At 39.9% G+C, this 5,705-nt stretch overlaps 1 protein-coding gene across 1 annotated transcript in view; it reads left to right on the top strand.

Moving 5' to 3' along the window:
• Positions 1-5,705, top strand: part of CPXM2 (carboxypeptidase X, M14 family member 2) — a 261,915-nt gene that overhangs the window by 87,797 nt on the left and 168,413 nt on the right. The window lies entirely within an intron of this gene.

The following is a 5,705-nucleotide window of genomic DNA, read 5'->3' as shown; positions in this document are numbered from 1 at the left end:
ATGATGATGATGATGGTGATGATGATGATGATGATGGTGATGATGATTATGATGATCTTTCATTTCTGAAGCGGACCAATCTATTATTGTTGTGTACTATACTCCTCTTCTTCCTTCTCCTCCTCCTCTCCCTTTCCCTCCTCCTCCTTGCTTTTCTTTGCTATATCCAGGTGGAGTGGAGAGACAACCACAATAGTTTGGAGCTAGTACCCTCTTTTACATGTTCTAAACAAGAGCTTGTATATGTAAAACTGTAGTCACAGGAACTCAGGTTGTTCCAGTGTGCAGGGATATATTTAGATAAATGAGATATGTCTTTCGTTCTTCTGTGTCTTCATGGAAGAATGCATTTTTCCCCTTTATGCCAATTGAAGGAGGACCATGACTGGACACTCATTCCTCCACTCTCCTATATCAACAAGGGGTACTGGGCTAGAATTATACCCAGCAATTACACATGAGATATCTACAGTCTGTGAGTATATAACCCTATTAGGGATTTAGGATACAAGGTACTTTTTCCACTTTCCTGATATCTCTAAACGGGAGAATAACAGTTTATTTTCAGATAGCTTAGCTCTGTTCCACCAAATACTTGTTATATAATACAATAATGGATAGTAAACAAACACTTAGCTGGTAATCAGAAATCAAGAAAGTTATGCAGACAATAGAATATGCCAGAATAAATGGACTCTTTAACTCAGGAGAAATATAAAATCTTAGTTCAACCAAATGGAGAATAATGTCACCAGAGAAATCTGTCTTTAATAATCTCTGGGGATACAGTTACAAGCAATCAAGGTACAGATTGGACAATCAATTTTCCTTACCTTTCTCCAATTTCATAGACTCCCATTAGCTATTCCAAAGTTTACACCTTTAACCCCATATCTCCTAAGCTTTGCTTATTTTTTGTCTCTCCAAAGTCTCTCTGCTAAACAAGATTAATGTAGGTCTCATTTAAATGGTGTCATGGGTTCTGAGGTCAATCAGTCAGTGTGCATTTCTGAATTACCTACTGTGTCAAGTACTGTGCTAAGTACAGAGGATATAAAAAAGGTAAAAAGTTAAGTCTTTGCTTTCTTTTTTAAATTTATTTTCCTCTCTTTTTTATTTTCTTAGTTTACATAATTCATTTCCACAAGATTTTGAGTTACAAATTTTCTCCCCATTTTTCCCTACCCACCACCCCAAAAACAGTGATCTCACTGAATATCCCCTCCACCAATGTGCTCTCTGCAATGTCTTTCCCTATCCCTCCTCCAACTTTCCAGTAGAGCATGGTGGAACTCTATGCTCCAGTGCCTGTATATCTCATTTCCCAGTTACGTGTAAAATAATAATAATAATATGTATACGTATTTTTAAACATTTGATTTTAAAACTTTGGATTACAGATGCTTTTCCTTCCTCCCTTGCCACTCAACATCACTGGAAAGATTCAATTCAATATAGGTTGTACATGTGTAGCTATGCAAAACATTTCCATAGTGGATATATTGTGAAAGACTGACTACATTTCCCTCCAACCTATCCCACCCCACATTTGTTCTATTCTCTACTTTGATCCTGTCCCTTTTCAAAAGTTAGTGCTTCCAACTTCCCTCCCCACCAACCTGCCCTCCCTTCCATTATCCCCTCTGTCTTCCCCTTCCCCTCTACTCTCCTGTAAGGTGAGATACCCTATTTAGTGTGTATGCCATTCCCTCCCTAAGCCAAATGCGATGAGAATAAGGTTGACTCATTTCCTTTTGCCTTCCTGTTCTTCTCCTCCATTGCAACAATTTTCCCTTGCCACTTCTATATGAGATAATTTAGCCCATTCTGTCTTTCCCCATCTCCTCTTATTATATTCTTCTCTCACTTCTTAATTTCACTTTTTAAGTATCATCCCTTCCTATTCAATTGATCCTGTGTCCTCTGTCTATGTATACCTGTACACATATATACACACACTCACATATGTATTCATACACCCATATATCGTCCTATATAGACATATATGTGTATTTATACATCTCTCTCTCTCTCTCTCTATACATATATATATATATATGTACATTTCTATTCCCTTCAACTATTCTTATATTGAGAAAAGTTTCATAAGTTACATTTATCATTTTTCTATGTAGGAATATAAGTAGTTCAACTTTGATAAGCTCCTTATGATTTCTTTTGCCTGTTTACCTCTCATGATTCTCTTGCTTCTTGTATCTGAATGTCAAATTTTCTATTCAATTCTGGTTTTTTGATGAAGAATATTTGGAAGTTCTCTGTTCCACTGACTGACCATATTTTCCCCTGAAACATGATATTCAGTTTTGTTGGGTAGGTGATTCTTGGTTTTAATCCCACCTTCTTTGACCTCCAAAATGTCATGTTGCAAGCTCTTTCATCCCTCAGTGTAGAAGCTGTCAGGTCCTGAGTTATCCTGATTGTGTTTCCACAACATTGAAATTGTTTCTTCCTGGCTGCTTGTAATATTTTCTCCTTGATCTGGGAATTCTGGAACCTAGCTATAATATTCCTAGGAGTTTCCTTTTTGGGATCTTTTTGAGGAGGTGATCAGTCGATTCTTTCAACCTCTATTTTGCCCTCTTGTTCTAAAACATTAGGGCAATTTTCCTTGAGAATTCCTTGAAGGATGATTTCTAGGTTCTTTTTTTTTGATCATGGCTTTCAGGTAGTCCAATAATTTTTAAATTATCCCTCCTGGATCTATTTTCCAGGTCAGTGGTTTTCCCAAAGAGATATTTCACATTGCCTTCTATTTTTTCAATTTTTTGAATCTGTTTAATAGTATCTTGATTTCTCATAAAGTCACTAGTTTCCATTTGCTCCAATCTAATTCTGAAGGAATGATTCTCTTCAGTGAGCTTTTGAGATTCTTTTTCCATCTGGAAAATTCAGCTTTTTCAGGCATTCTTCTCCTCATTGCCTTTTTGAGCCTCTTTTTCCATATAATTAATTGTTTTAAAGCAATTGGGGTTAAGTAACTCGCTCAAGGTTACATGGCCAGTTATTTCTGGGTGTGGTGCTAAGTATCTGAGCCCAGATTCGATCCCAGCTCATCCCAACACTGGGGCCAGTGCTCTTACTTGCTGAGCCACCTGGCCACCCCTAAGCAATTGGGGTTAAGTAACTTGCTCAAGGTTACATGGCCAGGTGTTTCTGGGTGGGTGCTAAGTGTCAGAGCCTGGATTCAATCACTAGGTCATCCCGACACTGGGGCTGGTGCTCTTACTCGCTGTGCTACCTGGCCACCCCAAGTTAGCCTATTATTAAGGTGTTATTTTCTTTAGTCAGGTTGTTGATTCTTATTTCATCATTTTCTTGTATTGTTCTCATTTCTCTTCCCAATTTTTCCTCCACTTCTCTTATTTGACTTTCAAACTCCTTTTTAAGCTCCTCTATGGCCTGTAACCAGCTCATATTTTCTTGGAAGCTTTTGGTGCAAGAGTTCTGACTTCACTGTCTTCCTCCTGTTCCATGATTTGATCCTTTTTGTTGCCAAAATAGGTGGCTAAAGTTCGATTGCTCTGTTTCCTTTGCTTCCTTTGCTTACTCATGTTGCCACTCAATTACTTGACTTTTGAGCTTTTGCCACAGTAGAACTCTGCTACCTGAAACAGGAGCTTTTTTCCCAAATGCTGGGGTTTTGCAGCTGCTATTAGTTAGAGCTATTAGAGCTATTAATTGGGTGCCCTCTCTGAAGCCTCCACATTCTCTAGCAAACTGTTCCCACACTCCAGGACCTCCACCCTAGATGGCAATCCAGATCCAAGCAGTTTAAAGCAAGAGCAATTGCCCCTCACACTGGTCACTTCGTCCCCCTACAATCTGTAGACCAGGAGGTCTGAATCTGCCATGTGGTGGTCAGCTTCACAGACGTGGAGCCTCAGTTGCCTCTCCCTCCAGGGGATAAAAGCCAGATCACACTCCTGAATTCCCAGGTCCCAAAGTCCACACTGCACTGACCTTCTGCTTGGTCCTCATCATGTATGGGTTGATAATTTTGGAAACCACCACAGCTGCTGGTCATTTGAAGTCCCTCCAGCTGGTGGCTGGTCAAGCCACCCTGAGGCTAAAAAATCGGGCTCCTGCGGGGCTGGACCCAGCTCCCAGATTGCTGCACTGGGCACTTCCTGCCAGCCTGCCAGGCTGTCCTCAGTGAGAGATTATCTTCCCTGTGTCATTTTGTGGGTTCTTTAGCTCCAAAGTTTGTTTAAAGTCATTTTTTTTACATGAATTGGAGGAGATGGTAGCTGGAGCTGTGTGTGGAAGTCCTGTTTCTACTCTACCATCTTGACTCCACTGCCCTAAGTATTTGCTTTCAGGTAACACATGGTGTAATGGGGAAAACAACTTGCAAACAATTATGTACAAACAAGATATATAAAGGATAAATTCGGGAGAATCAACAGAGGGGAGACTGGGAAAGGCTTTATGTAGAAGATGGGATTTTAGCTTGAACTTGGAAAAATTCATGGAAACTATGAGGCATAGATGAAGAGAAAGAGAGAGAATTCCAGCTTTGAAGACAGCCAGTGAGTATGAATGGAGTTGGGAGATGATCTGTATTGGGTGAAGAACAGCATGGAGGCAGGGATCACTGGATCACAGAGTATACAGTAGACTATAAGGTAGGAGGTGCCATGTTATAAAGGACTTTGGATATCAGTAGATGTTACATTTGATCCTGGAAGTGATAAGGAGCCACTGGTGCTTATCAAATGGGAGGGGATGCCATGGTTGATTCCTTTGCTTTACAAAAACTACTTTGGCAACTGGGTGGAGGATGGATTAAGGTGAGTGGAAGCTCATGGAAGGGAGACAAACCAGCAAGTTATTGCAGTAGTCTAGATATGAGGGGATGAGGACCTATAATAAAGTGGTGGAAGTCTCAGAAAAGAGAATTGTTTCATTATGAGAGACATTACAAAGGTAAAATTGAGAATACTTGGCACTTGTTTGGATATGGGATATGAGAGAGAATGAGGAACTGAGTATGACATCTAGGTTGAATGCCTGAATAACTAAAAGAATATTGTACCCTTTACAGTAAGATGGAGGTTTGGAAAATCAGAGTTTGGGGTGAAAAGATAGTGAGTTCATTTTGGACATGTTCTGTTTACGAGGTCTCTGAGACATCCAGTTTGAGATGTCCAATAAGGAACTGGAGATATGAGTCTGGAGGTTAGGAGAGAGATTCAGTCCCTGAAAGCAGATTTGAGGATCATCAGAATAGAAATCATAATTGAATCCATGGGAACTGATGAAATTACCAACCAAAAAAAGAGAAGAGGCCTGGGACGGAGCCCTGCACTCACTGTTAGTGGGCATGATTTAGATGAATGTCTAGCAAAGGACACTGAGTATGGAATGCTCACAAGTACTTAATTCTCTGGCCATGTTTCCTCTGTCTTTGTACTCATGTGAGGCTTGCAACTTGCATGTCAACCATCAGGAGCCCCGAATCTACTTCTTGCCAATCCAAAAAACCAGCCCTATAGAGTTACAAGTACCAGCTTCTTCTCGCAGTCTCTGAGAAGACCAGCTTCTTTCTTTCTTTCTTTCTTTCTTTCTTTCTTTCTTTCTTTCTTTCTTTCTTTCTTTCTTTCTTTCTTTCTTTCTTTCTTTCTTTCTTTCTTTCTTTCTTTCTTTCTTTCTTTCTTTCTCTCTTTCTCTCTCTCTCTCTCTCT

The sequence above is a fragment of the Petaurus breviceps genome, unplaced genomic scaffold (genome assembly GCF_028583685.1).
Source record: "Petaurus breviceps papuanus isolate PSGF00001 unplaced genomic scaffold, PetGlider_PUasm1.0 37, whole genome shotgun sequence".
NCBI lineage: Eukaryota > Metazoa > Chordata > Mammalia > Diprotodontia > Petauridae > Petaurus > Petaurus breviceps.
The sequence above is the reverse complement of the archived record's forward strand: the minus strand, read 5'-3'. Positions and strand labels throughout refer to the sequence as shown.